The sequence below is a fragment of the Castor canadensis genome, chromosome 11, assembly GCF_047511655.1.
Source record: "Castor canadensis chromosome 11, mCasCan1.hap1v2, whole genome shotgun sequence".
Taxonomy (NCBI): Eukaryota; Metazoa; Chordata; class Mammalia; order Rodentia; family Castoridae; genus Castor; species Castor canadensis.
Window position 1 is genome coordinate 48,067,466 of NC_133396.1, and position 18,227 is coordinate 48,085,692.

The 18,227-nt window shown below is 37.8% G+C and overlaps 1 pseudogene; it reads right to left on the reverse strand.

The window, feature by feature from the left end:
- Window positions 1-15,795: 15,795 nt before the first annotated feature.
- On the reverse strand, window positions 15,796-16,735 carry LOC109674345 (olfactory receptor 3A1-like; annotated as a pseudogene).
- Between the last annotated feature and the right edge of the window lie 1,492 nt (window positions 16,736-18,227).

Below are 18,227 nucleotides of genomic sequence, written 5' to 3' on the forward strand. Positions count from 1 at the left end.
GGGGATAAGGATGTAGCTCAGTGGAAGAGTGTCTGCCCAGCATGTTCAAGGTCCTGGGTTCAATTACACAGCATTGCTAAATAAAAAAAATGGTAATTAAGATAAGTGGCATTAATGTCACTTCAGCCATCTCATAGAAGAAAGTAGTTTAACCTAGACCAGATCCCTCATTCTTCAAGTGAGGAAACTGAGGCCCAGAATGGTTCAGAGACCTACTCTCCAGACTGTCAGGTGACAATGTAAAATAACAACTTTGCTTTACAACAATGCCCTGAAGAAAACCCCCTTACCTTTCTGCAGCATCTTGAGGACTCTATCAGAAAGCACACAGTGGACCCAGAGTCACAGGTGAGAGATGTTGCTCTCAAAGATAAATTTCTAACACAGTCAGCCCCAGATATTTGTAAAATACTCAGTCTGTGGCTGAAGGAGAAAAGTCATTGGATCAACTAATACAGCTGGCCATGTCTCTATTTATAGCTATGTCTGTATGACTGTATGTCTGGGACTTTATTAACAGGAGAGAAAAAGGTAAGAGACATCATGACCTTATTGCTGCTCTCAGAGAGGGCCCCAGCCTACTGGGGCCTGCATCCTGAACTTGCTACCATGGTGGAAAGGAGGGGCACTTCTGCAGAGATTGCTTAAGGAGAACAGCCCAGGAGAGAGCCTGGACCCCAACCAGGACCCTGCCCTCTCTTCAAAGGTAACCACTGGAGGTCTAAGTGCCCCCATCTCCAGATGGAATGCAAGGTGCCACCTCCTATGGATTGGCCTCCTCTCAATGCTCCACTTCTTAGCATCAATGTTGAAGAGCCATAATGGCAGAAAAGGGAAAGGTCATTTTCCTGCTAGACAATAAAGCCCATTTCTCTTTCTTACCTTTCTCTCCCAGTCCCTGGTCCAGTGACAAAACTTATCATTTGGTGCAAATCTGGCCAGCCCCTAGAACGCTAGTTTACCTGACCTCTGGCCTGCTCTTTGGGAGACCTACTCTTCTGTCACTCTTTCCTTATAGTTTCTGAAACTGCAGTGCCTCTGCTGGGATGGGATTTACTATCTCAACTAAAAGCTCAAATTCTCCTCCCTCCAGGAAGCTATTTCTGCTTCCCCTTCCTTCAAGAACAAATAGATTCCACAGTGTGGACTGATTGGGATGACTGTAGTGTGAGCCAGGACAGCCCTCCCTATTCAAATAAAACTCAAAAATCCCTCACAGGTTCCACACCCAAAACAATATCCCCTCAAGCCTGAGGGGATATTGACTCATGCCTATCATAAATTCCTGACTTATGCCTATCATAAATTCCTTAAAAAAATGGGCTACTAATTAGTGCTCCAGATAAAAGTTAATTTTAAAATGCAAGTTACAAAGTAAACATCTGGAAAGGATATAGATAGGTATTGGATGTATTTTTTGAGAAGTTAAAGGAAAAAGGATTGTTTTTTGGATTTTATAGAGAAGGGTTTTTCTTAAACATTGTTTCAAATAGGAGGGATAAGGACAAGCCATCAAAGGGTTTAATATGTTATATGAAGGTCTGAGTAAGTTTTAAAAGTGTATAATACAAAGCTTTGGTCTGATAAAGTTAAAATTGACTAAGAGTTGCCTAAAAGATTTTTAAGGTCATGTCAAACTAAGATCAAATTCTCTATGTCTAAAATAACGAGGTTATCTTACTATTGTTCTACTCTGAGTAACAGCTACAAAAACTGTTACAGAGAAAGCTTTTATCAAATAAATTACTTGTGTTTTATGCTGATCTTGTCAAGCTTTATGTACTACTAAATCAAAGTTCATTTACATATTTGCTCAAGTGTCTTAAATGACCACTTTGTAACAGTGTTGTGTCTATACTTTATCTAAATATGGTACAAACATTTACAAAGTTATATGAAAAATGAGCTAGAGCTCTCTTTTATCCAAGAATGTTACATTTAACCTAAATCCTGACAGTTAGTCCCTGTCTCCCACAGGTCACCTACCTAGGTGAGTTCTTAAAGGGACAAACTCACTCCCCGAGTCATGAGGTAATCGACCCAATCCTCCATTTCCCACTCCTCCATACCATAAAGCAGCTTAGAGCTTTCTTGGGAGTCACAGAATTTTGCAGAATCTGGATCCCTAGATATGCAGCCCTTAGCAGACACATTTTTATGTTCCTTCTAATATTTCTAGTTGAGTCTTACATGATAAATGTTCTAAGACTGTTTCCCCTCCCCCAAAAAAGGTGCAAACCAAACCAGTTTACCTGAGAAAGCCCACAAATCCCTGGCCAATTTTTTCAATTTTCCAAAATATCTGCAATTAATACAGATTATAGTGTTATTTAGGACCATCTTCTGAGGCTGGTTGCAACATACCTACTAAATCCTACATCACAATTAACTAACCTGATTTTAAAAGAGAAACCCTAAATATCTTCCTCTACCATATCCAATATCTTTAATGCTGACAATTTCCTCAGAGTTCTCTGAGATAAAACTCACAGCTGAGTGTCATGAGAGACTGCCTCTGGGCTAGGCACTGGGCATTGTTCTAAAGGTTTTACATGTATTAGCTAACTGAATCCTCCCCAAATCCCTGTGAAACAATTACTTTATTTTTGTCATTGCATTGTACTGGGTGGAGGTACACTGGCATTTGAATTCATCCCCTTCACTGTTGTCCTTTATCCCCCCTTCTCCCATTCCTGGAATGGTTTCAATAGGTATCATTTTTGCATTTACATACATGTGTACACATTTTCATGTATTCACCCTCCTATCCACTTTACCTGCCACCTCCCTGCTCCCACTGGTACCCCTCCACCCCCTGCCCTGGGAAAAGACATCTTCAACCTTCCTGTTCTCCAATTTTGTAGAAGAAAAAAGAAAAACAAAATGACATTTTTTCTTGTTTGACATAAAGGTAGCTACATTTTAATCCCTATTTTACAGCAAGAAGAAAACATGAGGACATAGAGCAAGTGCCCCAGACAGACATTAAACCAAGGTAGTCTCTCTCCAGAATGTATGCCCTACACATACTGCCACTTCACATGACCCAGGGCATCTCAAGGATCATGAAGTCAGACCCTTCTCCTTCAGTTTTGCCTGATTTTATTTGTGATGCAGGCTCATGACTCCAAGACCCACCCTACAGACTCTTTACCTATGCCATTGTAGATCCCAGCATCTTCCTTTGCAGGCTGCAGTAGTTCAAGTCCAAAGGTTCCCCTTAGGTGGGTCGTAACTACAGACAGTAGCTGCCCCTGACTTTACTCTTCATATTAACTGATATCATCAAATTGCAACCATTTGGATTTCCTACATCCTCATCTTTGCCTATGCTATTTTCTCTGTATAGAATGCCTTTCCCTTGTCACACAAGGTCTTGTGAGTCAAACCCAGAAGTACTACCATGATCCGTTTGTGCCCATTTAAAATTGATACCTGTGTCTTTAGCATTCTAGGTGCACTTCAATTATATTCTGCATAGCACTAACTTTCAAGAGCAATTGTTTTGCTATTTACACTAGCCACTCCAGTTCAATTTAAGGACAGAATTCATGTCTGATTCAACTTTTGGAACTACATGGTTGATAAATAAAATTTCTGAAAAAGAGGGCATCATTGTGGCTAATAGAAATTAGGAAAGAGTTTTTGAACAAATTGGAATTTGTGAAAGACTTTGAAGGAATAATGCAGTTTGGTGGAGGTAAAAGAGTTTTTTGTGAAAGGCACAACAAAGTTACTGCTGTCACAGCTCCTCCTTTTGTTAGATGAGCATGCAGTTATGTACAATCACAAGAAATATTCCTTAAAAATAAGCAAGTAATGACCAGAGCGAAAGCAGCTGCCTAGCTTTCAATAAACAAGAAGCATATGTGATTTGTCTGCACTGACCACTGGAGTCTCCATCCAGGATGTCTGAAGCTGATGGGCTCCTCAGTGATGAGGATCACAATTTATGAGGACTCAGCTGTTTCACTTACTTGATATGTCATCCCCAGAAAGTCTCTTGTTCCTGCTATTGAAACTTTTATTTCCACCTCTATAAAACCAGGAGCTTTGATTCATAGAAAGCAGCAAAAATCCCTTTCCTGTGACAGCAGAGCAGAGGGAGGACCATGAAAGAACGTACCTTGTGATGGCACAGAGGCCAGTGAGGTTTCCTTGATGTGAGGGATGTGAGGGGACAAGAAGCTGCACAAACTCTTGCAGATTTATTAAAAACAGCAAGGAGCTCTGTAAATATATGTAAATGATATTAAGAGAGGCTGAGACCTCTGTCATGGGGCTTTTCTATTATAGTATATCTCTTGGGATTTCAAAATTAGTCCCAAGAAAGTAATGGAAGATGTGGTGACAGCCAAAGACAGGTCAATAATATAAGACCTAATAAATACTGCAGTGGTAAAGCAGAGGGATTTATAATTTCTCCAATACCTTCATCTCTACTGCCATATTAATTGATGGGGATAGTGGAGACTTTGCACAAACTCAGTTTAACAGATGAGATAGAGAGGAGCTCTCTGCTGTCCCAAAGCCACTCAGGGAATTAGAGGTAGAGCTAGTACTGAATCACAGTCTCCTGATTGAAGGTACTGCTCCCCAGATGGCTGTTCCACATAGGACTTGGGGGCTGAGACAGGCTGATTGAGCCTCTCACCCAGCCCAGGCTGACTGCTAAGCCTGAGAATGAGGAGAAAACTTGCCTTGTATCTGGGAATGAGGGAGAATCTAGGAAAGGAAACAAAATGGGAGAGGCCCTTCCCAACTTCAATTTCTTAATGAATCCCTAAGGATTAAGTGTGTTCCTACCCAGAGCTTTTTAAATGAGGACCAGAGAGGCTGCCTATTGTGAGCCTCATAAGGATCCTGAGAGAGGTTCTGGAAACACTGTGCTGGGCTAGGAGAAATGAGGAGTATGAATGTAGGCATGGGTGGGAGTTGCCATTGCCTCCTACTGTGATTTTCCAGGCTGGGCCCTTAGAAATTCAAAGTCTAATGATAAACAGAGTAAATTGGAGCAGATGTGTAGTCTAACATTCAGACCCTTATGTCCTCTTCAGACAAGTAATTATCCACCCAAGCCCTGCATATGCTCTGTGGGAAGCCTGCTGGGCTTTGTAGATGGAGAGAATTTGTTAGCAATTGCTCATTCCCTTTGGGCCTCAGTTTTCTTATGCATGAAATGCATAACATATCCTTTCTTAGGGTTTCTGGGAAAATTAAAGGCAGCAACAAATGTAAAGTTTCTGGTGGGAGCCACCATTAATGCTATTAACTGAATAATTAGTGATAGCACTTCCTATGTGTTTGTTATGTACTTGATTCTATACCAGGAGCTTTTGGTTCATTGAGTTGGTTGAACCCCAATCAACCTTTCCAACAATTCTGTGAGGTAGGTATTATTATTTCCATTTTACAAATAAATAAATTGAGGTTCAAAGTGATTAAGGAATTTGCCTCAGGTCACACAGGAATTCAAGAAGTAGGTGCTCAAGTTTTCAATGTGAAGTTCCAAGGTACATGATCTCAACAACTGTGCTAGGTCACTTACTCTCCATCTCCTTCCATGACTCTGCCTTGACCAAACAATATACTTTTACTTTCTGATTTTATGATGACTATTGCTGCCAATGTGCTCCAGGAATAAGCTTAAGCATCCCTGTCTTAGTAATAGCAACCTGTGTTCAACCCCTAATAGTCCAGTCCTTAACACTAAGTCCATCTTCCAGCTGCTATCATCAGCATAAGTCTCTTTCCCTTCTATTGTATCTTCCACTTTCTCTCATTGCGAAGAATGCTAACGTTGACTCTGTGGGGAGTTATCCTTCCCATGTTGGGCTCATTTTCTTGGCCCCCAAGGATCCCACTCAAGGTTAGAATACATGAATATTAAGATTTTTCATTAAGGTTTCCTAAATATGAAACTTTGAAAGCAATACAATAAAAATGACCAATGACAAAAGAAGCTAAAACATAGTAAAATTTGCTGGGAGGCTGGTTGTGGTGGAACATTCCTGGAATTCCAGCACTAGGGAGGCTGAGACAGGAGTTCAAGGACAGCCTTGGCTATACAGTGAAACCCTGACACAAAAAATATCACAGGTAAGTAAATACACTTTCCTAAATGAGTCTTGGGTAAAAAAGAATTGCTACTTCAGTATTAAGTACTATGTTATTGCAAGAATAGTAAAAAGGCAAACCAGCATTAATGTGGACTTTCAGCCTAGGTGTGCAGCACATTGGCTGTTGGATCTTTAAGATTTGAACTCAGTTTAAAATTATGCTAGACAGGAAGAGTCATCAGATGCCTGGCAGAAATACATCTTCTTTGGTTTTAAGTAAGAGGCCAAAGTGAGAGAAGGCTATAATAAATCTAGGCTGCACATCAAGATGCTATTGCACTTGGTCTTTATGACTGAGTAGATCCAGTCCTACTCAGTGTCTGTGGCAATTTGAGGTGTTAACTAAACCTCCTTTCAACACCAAGAAAAGAATCTTAATACACATGTTAGTGTTTTAGAACAAATCTATGTTTTCCTCTGCAGACGAGTATTCTCCTTTTGAGAAACAGTTCCTGTCTTGCCATTGTTGGGACACTAAATATATAAGCATGGGGCATCAAATACCTATGCAATTTAAAAGCTCAGAATGAACTGAGTGATATCTGACCCATCAGTCATAAAATTGGTGTTTGCATCTGCAATCCATCATCACATGGAAATGGTCTTAGAGTGATAATCTCAGGCAGGTGTGTAAAGTATGAAAAATTTGATGAATAGGCAGCTCAAGCTGCTTACTTTCATACTCACCTCTGCTGAGATCAGCAGATCTCTTTTTCAGTTCATATTGAAGGCTCCTATAATTAGAGTAGTAAGGAGGAAAATCCTATTGGAATTGTTTTTGCATAGTTTTACTCAATATACTCACATCGTATGCAAGTAGAAATAGAAGGGCTAGGGGTATAGCTCTAAGGTAGAGCATCTGCCCAGCAAGTGTAAAATCCTCAGTTCAAACATGAGTTCCACCATCAGAAACACATGCAAGTAGAAGATGTAATTTCATAGCCCTCTAAGGAAGGACCCTGAAGGCAGTGGTGAAGGGAGAGCAATCCTCCATGTGAGAAGAACTTCATACACTACAATTGAGCACTTTGGACCAACTTGTGGAAAATCTATGATTATTTAGTAATTTACTGGTAGTTGTTTATAGTTTGGTTGAACTTGCAATGATTGTTGTCAAGTGAGGACTGGGGAATTAGATGGTGAATGAAACTCTCAGGAAGGGCCCAGGCTCAAAAGATTATTTTTGTCCCATATACATTTTCCAAAAGACCCTCACTGTAGACAAAGCTCTTAATATTCAGTTGATGAGATGACATGCTCCACATGTCAGTCAGCATCCATCTTCTCTCTCTTCCCCAGTGCTTGCTAAATGTCCTGATGTACAAAGTTGCCAAGGGGACAAGAATTGGGACTGTGCATTGGCTCATCAATGTGCATTCATCATCACTAAGCCTTGCTTGATTACTTCTACTGCCCAATAGCTACCTACCAATATCATAGGCCAACCAATGCTTGGTCTCTGAAATGTTGTATTCCTAAGGGGGCTGTATGGTTTAAATAGATTCCCCAAAGTTTGTGTATTGGAAACTTAATTTCCAATGTAAGTGTTGGGAGGTGGGACATTTAAGAGGTGATTAGGACACGAGGTCTCTGCCTTCATGAGTGGATTAATGTTCTTACTGAGGGAGGGGGTTAGTCATCTTGGAAGTGTGTTCCAAGTCAATGGATGAATTCAGTCCCCTCCCCTCATGTGTGCATGCAACATGCTCTCTTGTCCTGCCTTCTGCCTTGGGATTACCCAACAAGAAGTCTCTCACTTGGTCTTGCACTTTTGGCTTCCAGAAATTTAAGAAGTAAATCTCTGTTTTGTTAAAATAAATTATCCAATCTTGTATACTGTGTTATAGAAGAACAAAGCAGATTAAGATTGGGCTTATCCAGTCACTTGATGGAAGGTTGGTCTTTAAATTGGAATGGGACCATTTGCTTATCCTTCCTGGAATAGATATGCATTTGTGATATGTTTACCTTCCTGGAATCCTCTTTTTCTGGGAAGTACTAGGGTTTGAATTCAGGGTTTTATACTTGCTAGGCAAGCACTCTACCATTTGAGTCACTCCACCAGCTCCTGCAATACTCTGTACCTCCATCCATGGAAATATAGCATTCGTTAAATGTCATGTAGGATGAAAAGTCCTGAAAATATGGGGTTTTATTTTACAAGATATAATATATGCTTTAAAATAACAATGAATAGATGGCCTTTTACTGCACTGCTAAAATTCAAGTATCTGAGTCTCAAGGGGTAGAAATGAAAGGGGCTCCTCTAAGTATTATACTTAATAACCTATATGCTGAATTTTTCCTTCATCATCAAGGTGTTGCTAATTTCTATATCTTGGTTTCCAAGTGGGGAGTACTTGCCTTCAGGAACATAATAGATACGTAAAACTGGAATTGAAACTGCTACCTGGCCATTTTGAGTTCTTCATATCACTGAACTAATAGGGAAAAAAGACAGTATCTAGTTAATTCCAGTTGGTTGAAGCAGTTAGACATAGATAAAAATTCATAGAAGACAATATAGGTACATAGTTTTAATGTTATAAGGGAGAAGACTTTTTCTTATACAAGTTAGACACAAAAGTCCATAGCTTATAAAAAAAGATATAATTAAAAATATATCCTTATTACTGAGGAAAAAGAAAAACTGAGATCAAAAGTGATATATGAAGAAAGAGAGAGAACATTCCAGGAGATAGAAATGTTGAGGAAGCAGGTGGGCTCTCTCTTTGAGGAAAATGGAAAGTTGATAGGTCACCAAAACCTGCATCACAAGATTCAGTATGTAGTGCAAACTTGCTGAAGGGACAGAAACGTTGTGTGTTGAAAATATAATTTTAAAAGAAGAAGAAGGAATCGTAAAGGTCATAATAAACTCCATATGCATCACCTTGTTCAGAGATATTATTTTCTTCCTCTTTAAAAGTAAGGCCTATTCTTTCCCACTTAATACAGCTGTATTTAAGGACCTTTATTATGAGATATGTGTATGTTGTGGTGAATGATATTTGAGGTTCTAGTGAACATTCTGCATCTATATCCAGCAATGGGCTATTAGGTGACTACTACCCATTTCAAGGTTTTAAATCAGTTGTAAATACTGGAAAGCACTTTTGCCTTCTTTAAAATAAAGCCTGTATCTGAGGACTGTAGTGGACATTGGCAGAGTATTTTTTTTCATAAATAAGCTCCTGTGATTCTCATAGAAGCATATATATATATATATATATATATATATAGTGATTCCAAAACTTGCAGTAAATTTGATGGCTGATTTTTTACCAAACTTGTTAATATAGATTATTTTTTGTATTATTTATGTATTTTCATGAACATTTTCTATGATATGACCAATTTTCAAGTATAGTCTTAAAATAAACAATTTGAGAATGAAAAAAAAAAGCTTCCAATTGTGAATATATACAAAACAAAGATAAAAGAAAATATCAAATTATGAGACTATGTAGAATTATTTACAAACTATATTGTTAAGAGTTAAAATACACAATATGTAAACTTCCTACAAATCAATGACAAAACATTGATAATCTATTAAAAAAAGAGGCAAAGGACATGAAAAAGACATGTCAGAATAAAAAAGTACAAACAGATTGTATTAGTCAGATCAGGCTGCCATAGACTGGGTAGCTTAAACAAAAGAAATGTATTTTGTCATAGTTCTAGAGGTTGGAAGACCAAGATCAGGTTGCCAGCAAAGTCAGATTTTGAAGAAGTTTCTCCTGTTGGCCTGCAGACGGTAACACTTTTACCATTGGAGTGATAAAATAGTACATTCAACTGTTTTTTATGACTTACTGAACTTTTCACTTCAAAAATTTTAATTTGTTGGATTCAGAAGTTTTACATCTTTATTGAATTCCTTTCATGTTCTTCATTGTCTTCATATTTGATTCAGCTGTTTGTTTTCTCTTTGAGTTCATTCAGGTGTTTATTCATGTCTTCTTTGATTTTGTTTAACTTTCTTATAATCACTCTTTTGAATTATTTGGGATTTCATTCACTTCATTATCATTAGTGTATGTTGCTCTGGAATTGTTAGCTTTTAGAGAAGTCATGTTGCCTTTTTTCATGTTTTTTTATGTTTCTGCATTGGAGTTTGCACATCTGGGGCCAAGTTGTTGTTTGAAGGCTTTAATCTCCTACATCCTTTCAACTGAAGTATTCACAGTGTTCTGGTGAGACTGGGTTGTGTCAGGGTTGAGGTTCAGTTTCTCACCCTTGAACTGGAGGTATAGCTCAGTAGTCATATATTCACCCATCGTGCTCAAAGAACTTGGCCTAATAATAGGACCACCCAGAGAGGAGAAAACTAGCTGCAGAAGCAAACACAGTTCAGGCACACCCACTAAGGAAATACAATAGTAACTGGTTATAAACAGTCACTGCCACAATTCCAATAAAATTAGAGGAATAAAGGGAAAAAAGAATACTATATGAGCTAAGATTGCAGTAGTTAAAAAGGATAGGAATGGAAAGAAAATAGGAAGAGTAATAACAGTGAGTAGTACAGGAAATATAGAGAAGTAAAATGGAAGGAGAGGGAGAAATATAGTAAATAATAAATAATAACAATAAATAGAAGGAAGGAATGAGATGAAAAAAGGGAATAAAGAGATCAAGCTAATGGTAAAGTGAAAAGAGAAAATATTACTACTACTACTACACAAACACAGCCATTAAACCTTCAACTAAAAACTACGACATCAAGAAGAATTAAAGAAGGAGGGCTAGAGAAAGAAGAAAAGAGAGAGAAAAACCAATACAACTGAACACCTAAAGAGGATTAAGAACAGTTAAATAGGGGGAAAGAAGAAAGAAAAGGGAAGAAGACGAGAGGATTGAACATGAAATATTGAAAGCCTATGTGGAGTCTGCCACCTACAATCCCTACACTTGGTGGGTAGAGGAAGGGAGATTGAAGACCTCAGGCCATCCTGGGCCCTATGGAGAGTCTATCTTGAGAATAAAACCAAACGAATGAGACAAAAATAGCTGAGCAGGAAAAGATAGGTCAAAGAAATGAGATTAAATGGAGAAATTACATAAGAGAAGTAGAATTAACATTTGTGTGTGAATATTTAAAGTAATCATCTGTTTTAAAAGGTCTGTATGAAATATGAATGGAGAAAAAGAAAAAGAAAGAATAAAAATTTTAATAAGAAAGAGAATAGGCTTCTGATCCTTCAAGGACTAATCTTGGCTTTAATGAAGTTCTGAATCAGTGCCTACTGGGTTTTCTTTATCCCATTAAGGTAGTCTGTGATGACATTCTGTTTGCTACCTCTTCTTCCTCTGGTTTTATTTTGGTGTGTGTGTTCATCTAGTAGTCAGAGGGCCTTTTGTTTGGGGACAACCAGTGATACCAAGTAGCAGCAGATCATTCTTCTGGGCTCTGTCTTCCAGTGCTTTGTCTAGATAGTCTGATACCAAAGGCACCAAAAACACATGTTGGAAAAAGCAGCCACTTTAAGAAGTAGTGCTGAAAAAGTGCATTTAGAAGACTGAAACTAGACTCCGATCTCAACCTCTACAAAAATCAAGTCAAAATGGATCAAAAATCTTAATGAAAGACCGGAATTTTGAAACTACTCAAGGAAAACTTAGGAAAAAGTCTTTAAGATATAAGGATAGGTAATGAATTCCTGAATAGGGCTAAAATGGCTCAGAAAATAATAAGAAGAATTGACAAGTGGGATTGTATCAAATTATAAAGCTTCTGAACAACAAAAGAAATAATCAATAGGGTGAAGAGACAGCTTACATAATGGGAGAAAACATTAGTCAGTTACTTATCTGACAGTGTATTAATATCCAGAATATATAAAGAACTGAAAATATTAAACAACTAAGCAAATTATTCAATCAGTGAATCTACAATGGAAAGTTTCAAATGAAGAAATACAGATAGCCAATAAATACATGAAAATAGTTCAACATGCTTAGCCATCAGGGAAATGTCAATTATAACTACTCTGAGATTCCACTCAGAATGGCTATCACTGAGAAAACAAGTAACACATACTGGTAAGGATATGGGGGAAGAAAGAAACTCTTATCCACTGCCAGAGGAAATGTAAACTAGTCCAGACACTATAGAAATCATTATGAAGTTCCCCCAAATATTAAAAATAGAACTTCCTATGATACACTTCTATGTATACCACTTCTACGTATAGTCCTAAAAGGATCAAAGTCAACTTCTTATAGAGATGCCTGTCTACTCATGTAATTACAGCACTATTCAAAATCACTGTTTATGAAACCAGGCTAAGTGCCTGTCAATGGATGAATGCATATAGAAATGTGGTGTATAGGCACAATGGGGTTTTAGTAGCCATAAAGAAGAGTAAAATTATACTGCAAAATGGATGAAACTGGAAACTATCAGGTTAAGTGAAATAATCCAATCTGTCAAAGACAAGAATTGCATATTTCCTCTCATTTGTGAAAGCTTGGGTGAAAAGCAAACAAATAATCTCCCTCCCTAGAAAAATAAGAGTGAAAGTAAAAGGAGGACAACTGGAGAGCTGGAAGGGGAGGGAAGTGGGAATGGTGAATAAGAAAGAGTAGCAGAGGAGTGAATATGATCAACATACACTATGTGGATGTATGAAAATATCACAATGAAACCCCTTACTTTGTACAATTAATGTGAACTAGTGGAGACTGAATTAAAAGAGTGTAAAATTTTGTGCAGCTTATAAAAATCTAAATTTTTATTTTATTCAAGTCAAGAATTTTACTTGTCATAGACTCCTTATGGAAATACTTTCATACTAATAAAAATATCTCTGAAGATTATTCTTTGCATTACTTGTAAATGAAGCAAATCTGGATACAGTCTAAACTTTCTCAAAAACAATTTGCTTAAATAAATTATTATTTACTCATAAATTAATGTTAGATAGCCATTATGATGGAGAAGGTAAAGTTTTAGATATTTGTAAAAGAATCCACTCTCCTGTCAGCACAAGCTTATTCTAGAAACCTAACTGAGGGTGATGGGAGATGTAGAAAAGACAAGAGGCAGAAGACAAAACATGCATAAAACTTGGGTCAGGTAGGCTTGTGTGCTCAGATGCAGGCTCACCATCTCCCTATTCCTCCAGTGAGTTTATTATATACAGTAACAACAGGATGAGACAGGCAATTCCTGGAGGAGGAGGTGTAGTCCTCAGGAGCAGGAGGAACCTTTGACAGCTTCTCTCCAAATGTAAACATTAAAGGAAAAAACAGCTGTACTGCATCTTTCCCACTTCTGCAGGTGAGGCTGTGCCAATCAAGCATGCAATTTTACTGTGCATAACTATACTTGCTCCTTTCTGGGGTTTGGGGTTGTGCCAAATATGAACATGCAGCTTATTCAATACACCTGTCAGCTCACCACAATCCACCACGTGCTTTGTAGATAAAAACCATATCAAAGCTGGATGTGTGGTTCATGCCTGTTATCTAGCTTCTTGGGAGATGGAGATTAGGAGAATTACAGATTGAAGCAAGCCTCAAAAAGTGAGATACCATCTCAACCAATAAAAAGCTGGATGTGAAGGCACATACCCATCAGCCTAGCTATGTGTTAAGTATAAATAGGAGGATAATAATCCAGGCTGGTCCAGTCATAATGTGAAACCTTAAGCATATTTGTGTCATCACAGTAGTTTTTACCTGGAAGGCTGGAAAATTGGAGAGGAAGGAAACCTAATTCTGGAGAAGTACAAGTCAGTCACATTAGTGATCTTTATGATTCACAGTGTATTGAGTTTTGCCCATTTTATAGACACATTTATCTGGTTCTTTCTCTTTGTCTTGATCATCAAGTCATTGTAGAGCATTACCTGCTTTTGGAGGTTTGTGACTTGTCTATTCATAAGAATTGGCCTTTCTGTGAGTGTGAATCCACTCCAGTGTTCTGGACCTACTTTTGCTTTTTTACATACTATGTAAACACTCAAGTATTCCCTACAACATATTAGACACTGTTTTACATAAATACAGTTGCTAAAGTCTTATGGGGTTATTTATTATCAATGATAATAAATAAACATAAATGACATATGTATTTAATATGTCTAATCTTGTGAACATTAAACCCTAGAATATGGATGTAAAAATATCCCAGTCACTTATATTACCCTATTGTTGGGCAATATCAAGTAACAAACTGTCTATTTTATAATAAAGTGTTACATAAGGTAAAAATCCAAAGCAAAAAGGCTGGAGGCAAGTCTCAAGTGGTACAGTGCCTGCCTAGAAAGTGCATGGTCCCAAGTTCAAACCCCAGAACTGCAAAAACAAACCAAAAATCTTCAAAGCATAACACAACACAACCTTATTGATATGAGCTATATATGTATATGTCTGAAATATATACATATATGTGCATATTTGTACTGACATAATAATAAGCATGTTTATATGTGTATAAAAACTAGAAGACTAAGCAAGGATTCTTTTTTAGTGTATATCTTATTATTTATTTAATTTTTAATTATTCATTTATTCACATGCAGCACAGATTCTTTTTTTTTGACTGTTTTTTTATTCATATGTGCATACAAGGCTTGAGTCATTTCTCCCCCTTGCCCCCACCCCCTCCCTTACCACCCACTCCACCCCCTTCCTCTACCCCCCACCCCCTCAATACCCAGCAAAAACTATTTTGCCCTTATCTCTAATTTTGTTGAAGACAGAATATAAGCAATAATAGGAAGGAACAAGTGTTTTTGCTGGTTGAGAAAAGGATAGCCAAACAGGGAGTTGACTCACATTAATTTCCTGTGCATGTGTGTTACCTTCTAGGTTAATTCTTTTTGATCTAACCTTTTCTCTAGTTCCTGGTCCCCTTTTCCTATTGGCCTCGGTTGCTTTTAGGTATCTGCTTTAGTTTCTCTGCGTTAATGGCAACAAATGCTAGCTAATTTTTTAGGTGTCTTACCTATCCTCACCCCTCCCTTGTGTGCTCTCGCTTTTATCATGTGCTCATAGTCCAATCCCCTTGTTGGCAGCACAGATTCTTAACAGCATAATTCTGAATAATTGAATTATGAAAGTGGAAACAGAGAGGGTAAAATTTGACTTTAATTTTCTGTTGTTAAAATTTGTTTTACATTTATAAACATAATTTCTAATGAAAATTGAAATATCAATAAGTATGCCCATTTTAGAAAAAAAGGAAAAATTCAAAAGGAAATATACATTCTCATCTATTAAATATCCTAGAATCTTGCATTGTCAACAGGGTACTGGAGATCAATGTCTCAAATTATACTGTACTGTGTCTGGATCATTGTGTGGGATCTTGTGTGAAAGCAGGTGATGGGAGCACTTTCAGGGCATGTGAGAATTCTTGGCACTAAAATGTGACTTTCTGTATTTCAAAACATTTCCTGGTATATTTGGAGACCCTGGAAAAAATAAATGGAGGATATTTCCTGCTTGACCATGTACCTCCCAGGATGCTGAGTTTCCTAGGTTCCACTTCCATCTGGACTGTGAAGGGCTCTTCCATTGAAATGGCTGGTAACCAAGGACTCTGGTATGCATAGTAAAGCCTCCGTAGGGAACAAAGGTATTGCTTCCTATCAAAAGTCCTGTTACTCAATGATCTAAGAGAAACAAGGACCACTCCCACAGTTTCTGCCTTCCTGAGGTATCACTTTCCTGTGAGTTCCTTCCTGAGGGCACTCAGCTCATCAGGGTTACTAAGGCTGCAGATGAGTGGGTTCAACATGGACTTGATGACAGTGTTGAGGATGCCAATGACCTTGTCCTTGTCTGAAGCCTCCACTGATCCCAGCCTCATGTAGCTGAAGACTCCTGTCCCATAGAAGATGTCCACCACAGTGAGATGGGAGCCACATGTGGAGAAGGCTTTCTTCTTGTGCTTAGCAGAATGGATTCATAGAAATGCAGCTGCCATGTGGATGTAGGAGATGACAATGAGAATCTAAGGTGCACCTGCCATTACCCAAACCAAAGAGCAGCAGCTCATTGAGTTGTGTGGTGGAGCAGGAGAGCTGGAAGAGCTGGGGAAGGTCACAGTAGAAGTGACTGATCACATTGAGACCAAAGTTCAGTGTAGATATAGCTACATTATGGGTCAGTGCATTGTTGAAGCAACAAGACCAGGATGTGGTCACCAGTATCCTTTGGACTGTCTGGGTCATGCAGTTACTATAGGTGAGGGGCCTACAGATGGCCAGGAATTGGTCATAGGCCATGTCTGTCTACAGGAAACAGTTCACCCTAGCAAAAAGGTAGAAGAAGAAAAGCTGTTTGAGGCAGGCTCCATTTGGAACTGTATGCTTGTGGGACAAGAGACAACTCAACGTTGAGGGAATAGTAACACTGATACACCCAATATCCAGCACTGATAGGTTGCCTAGGAAGAGGAACATTGGGGTGTGGAGTTTGGGCTCCACCAAGACAGATGCCAGGATGCTGAGTTTGCCCCCAACTGTGAGCAGGTAGGCAAAGAAGAAGAGTGAGAACACAACTGGTTGCAGCTCTAGTGTCTCCACCTAGCCAAGTAGTATAAACTCAATAACTGCTGCTCCATTGACCCTAGATTCTGGCTCCATCATTTTCTGTAATAAGACACTTTAGAGTAGAAGAGATCAGTCTTATCACTTAGTTATTCAATAAGAATATATTGACCCATGTTCATATGCCAAGCTGCAGACTAAGATCCCTAGTGTCTCAGTGGGTTATGTCTTATTAACCTTCTCTGCCTTGATGTCAATGCCTTTACTTGACTGCCTTGTGAGTTGACTGATGTCACTACTACCTAAGACCTTTCCTTGTCCTCATGAAAATTAATTCATGGATGAAGTAATTGTGTTATATACATGCAATGGAACATCATTCAATCATGAACAAGAATGAAATTCTGTCATTTGGAGATAAATTGAAAAAAAAATGGAAGACACTGATAGATGAAATAAGCCAGACCCAGAAAGACAGGTACCAAATGTTTTCTCTTATGTGTGGAATCTAAAACACTTGACCTGAATGTAGAATAGTGACTGCAAGAGGCTGAAAGGGTGAAGTAGGAGCATAGATAAAGGGAGGTTGGCTAACAGGTTCCAAAAGACAGATAGAGAAATTTGTTTTGGTCTTCCACAGCACTGTGTGATGACTGCAGTTCATGATAAGGAGAAGGAAATGCTAATTGCTCTGATCAGTACATGCTGTACAAGATGTTGAACTACCACATTGAACCCTATTAATATAAGCATGTTAATTAAAATATGTAAAAAATTAAAAAAAATTTAAAGATACTTAATTCTTTTCAGTGTTCCCTAAATCAACATGTGATGTTCTCCAGCAAGGACCTATATAGGGAGATTTGGGGGAAAATAAGGCTAAAAGTTAAAATGAATAGATTCTAAAGTAGAAAGGAATACAAGAATTATTCATCAATCCTTGAACATTTATTAGAAATAAATCTCTGAAAAAATCTAAGGAAGAAAAATTTAAAAGTATACAAAATCCAGAATCAAAGTCATGCTACCCACAGAACAAAAATTTTTTAAAAAGTTCAAGTAATCACAGAATATTATCTGCTCCTAACTTTGCACAAATGATTCAAGAGCCATCCCCAATAAACCAGTTAGAACTAAAAAAATGTCAAAAATGTGCTTTCATGTGTACATCCAGGTTTATCCTCATATATAAATTATTTTAAATGTCTTAATATAAATAGAATTTCTGTGTCTGAACTTCCCCTAGTTCAGAAAGAAATGAAAAATTTTCCATTAACTTTGTAAAGTTAGCAAATCCAGATCCTAAAATATGACAAGAATATAAGAAAATGAATTATTTTACATCATCCTCATTTGACAAGATCCTAAACACAATAAATAAAACCCACCGTAATCTGAAAAATCTTATAGAAAAGAAGTAGCATGACATTAGTAAATATACTAAAAACATATTAATTGGATTACAAAGAGGAACATTTTCAAAAACTCAATTAATAAAAAAACTCTACATCATTGTGATGTAGAGAAAAAAATGAAAAATAATCCCCCATAGTCCCATGGAATGGAAGCATGTAATCTTATGCAACATTTTGTATCAGGG